Genomic DNA, 2980 nt, shown 5'->3' on the forward strand with positions numbered 1-2980 from the left:
CTTTCTGAATGGATTATTCATTTTCCTCCTCTCACACCTGTTGGGGTGGTCCCTGTGTGTGTTACCATCCACAGGAATGCGGGTAAGGAAAGAGTTCAGATTCCCAATGGTTATCGATAAAACCTGGCCTTTAACTATGTGATCTGTTAAAATATTTAAAACCCGAGTTGGGATAGGTGGTGAAAAGGGGAGACTCTAAAATGATTATTGATAGAAAAAGGGATTAAAAGAGAATTGACAGGCTAGAAAAATTATTCACCATGTGATGTCTCTATTTTACTTTTAAATTTTAAATACAATTTAAATTTTTAAAAAGTTAAAAAAAATTTTAATTAGTTGCTTTTATTCTAACTGTTGTAAGAAGCAACTTTTGCTTATTTCTGCTCTAGGCCCTGTTTCTTCATGTAGTTTTTGAGATTAAAAACTGGAGTCTTGAGCCCCTGGCCAGCGTGGCCCAGTTGGTTGGGCATTGTCCTGCCGAGCGAGAGGTTGCTTGTTCAGTTCCTGGTTTGGGTACATGCCTGGGTTTCTTGGTCAGTTCCCTGGTCAGGGTGCGTAGGAGAGAGAACCCATCAACATTTCTCTCCCTCCCATCCCCTCTCTCTTTAAAACAAAACAAAACACCACACAAAGAAAGAGAAAAAAAAAAAAACACTGGAGATTTTAGTTCATTTAGCAAATGAAATTAGGCTTTTTCAGAACTGGGTTCAGGGGCGGAAGTAGGGTGAATAGGTGGCAAAATCACATCGGAGAGGTCTGTTTCCTATCTGCAGGCAAAAAGAGCCGGATGGAGTAGCACGTGAGTGAACGGGGCCAGCAGCCGACCGGCCCTGGGGACACACCACTGCGGATGGAGGGTGCTGAGCGGTGTTCCGCACAGCTGGGCGGTAGCCTACGGGGCTGCTGGATTCTCCTGAACAGCTGTTCTCAAAATGCACGGCCCGAGTTGGTGCTTGCACGAGGTCGAATACGTTTGGGAAGTGGGGGGTCACCTCTTCAAGATCCAAAAGGCATGTTAGGATATTAAAAGCTTGAAGAAATCCTTCAGTCAAAAAAGCCCTATTTATGCAGCATTTTCTAAGCTTTCTGACTGTTGACACATCCCCTTCTGAGAGGCGAAATACCTGTTTTGCAATCACTTTTTGTGTTTTATTGGGTAGTTTTCCAGGGTTGGCATAATCAGGTAGGAGACAATCATTAACAGTTACAAGATTTCACGTGGATTCTCACTGCAAAGCACTGCACTTACTGGAACATGCCCTTTAATGGAAGGTAGTCCCTAAAGGCGACTTCATTTGAAATAACCTTCAAATAAGAGGACAGCGTATAATGAAAAGTAAAACAGCAAAGAGAGTTTCTAATAGGCGGGAAGCACCGGTGTCAGGAGGTTGCTGGAACCTCAGGGTTGATTTCACGGTTCCCACGTGTTGCGAACACATGGTTGCTGACAGAACCCCCTCCCCAGTCAAGGTCCCCTTACACGTTGCCACCACCAGTGGGGATATTGGGTCCTCAATGGACCTGGTGGCAGCACTGACTACTTTCTCCCGAGCAGCTCTTCCCGTGCCCTCAGGAAACCACATTCTCCCCTGAACTTCTCGTACTTCTCTGGCTTCTCTCATTTTCTCTGCTGGATTCTCTTCTGGTTTCAAACCTCTAGGTGTTGAAGAACCTCAGGGCTCAATCTTCCAGTCTCTACATTCACTCCCTAGGTGGTCTGACTCAGCCCCACGCCCTGAACACTGTCTGTGACTATGAAATTTACATCTCCAGGCTTGAGTTTCTTTTAAACTCTAGACTTTACCTCCCAGCCTTTGACACTTTCGAACCAGAACTCTGTGGCCCATTGTCTTCCAGTGTTGAATGGCTTCCTCACGTAAGGGGTTACTCACTGGAGCCCAGTGCCTTAGGGTCGGCTTCGATTCCCATCTTTTTCTCACACCCCCACACCCCCAACGCAGCAGATCGACGTTTGACTTTCAAAATCGAGCTGTAACCCACACTGTCCAAGCCACCGTCTCCTGCGTAGTTTATTGCCATTGTAACGTGGCCTGTGCCCACTATTTCATCCCTGCCCCTCGCCTGCTCACAACTCCCCTAATAATCTCACGTAACTAAAAGGAAAAAGTCCATATTCCTAATGTGGCTGATGTGATCTGGCCCCTAGCTTCCCCTCCAACCTATTGCCTGCCATTCTTCCCCTCCCCCACTGCACTGCCGCACACTGGCCTGCTCGCTGGGTGGTCCTCAAGGGCTAGCATACTGAGTCTAAGGCCCTTGAACTTGGGGTGGCCTGCGGGATGCTATCTTTCCTGGGTACTTGGGTGGCTCACTCCTGCATATCACTCAGGTTTCTGCACAAATGACATTCCCTCTTCCACCTCCCTTCCCTGCTTTATTGTTATGGCACTGAATCATCCCTCATCCTGGGGCATGCTGTCTCTCTGCTGTCTCTCTGTCTTCACCTGCAGTGCAATCTCTGTGAGGCAGGGACTCCCACGGCATTTTCTGCTCTCCCCATGTAGGTGAGTGCCTCCAGGGTAGCAGGTACGCAATACATCGTTTTAAGTGAATGAATGAATTCTCTCAAATGTCTGTGTCACCGTGCCTTCCTTTAGGATGTCTGATATACTGATGGGTTGGATCCCACACCTAAGTAGCAGAGGGGAGTCTGGAAAGAGGGCAACCACACGGCACTCTGGAACGTCAGAACTCTTAACAAGATGAGAAGAAAGGCCTGCTTGCTCTGTGATTGTGTTTGCAGTGTGGCGTGAAAACCTGCCTACCTTTCCCAATTCTGATGATACGTAAGAGGGGGTGGTGGTTCTCAGTTCCTTACGTGACAGTTTGGTTTCTTCTAAAATATCAACCGTGAGAACCGACAGTATGAGAGACCTGTCTGCAGGGAACATTTGGTCATTTGTTTCTGGGCTTATGCCATTAAGGATGGATTGTCCTTGATAACAGATAACACACTTAC

Source organism: Desmodus rotundus, chromosome 12 (genome assembly GCF_022682495.2).
Source record: "Desmodus rotundus isolate HL8 chromosome 12, HLdesRot8A.1, whole genome shotgun sequence".
Classification (NCBI taxonomy): Eukaryota; Metazoa; Chordata; class Mammalia; order Chiroptera; family Phyllostomidae; genus Desmodus; species Desmodus rotundus.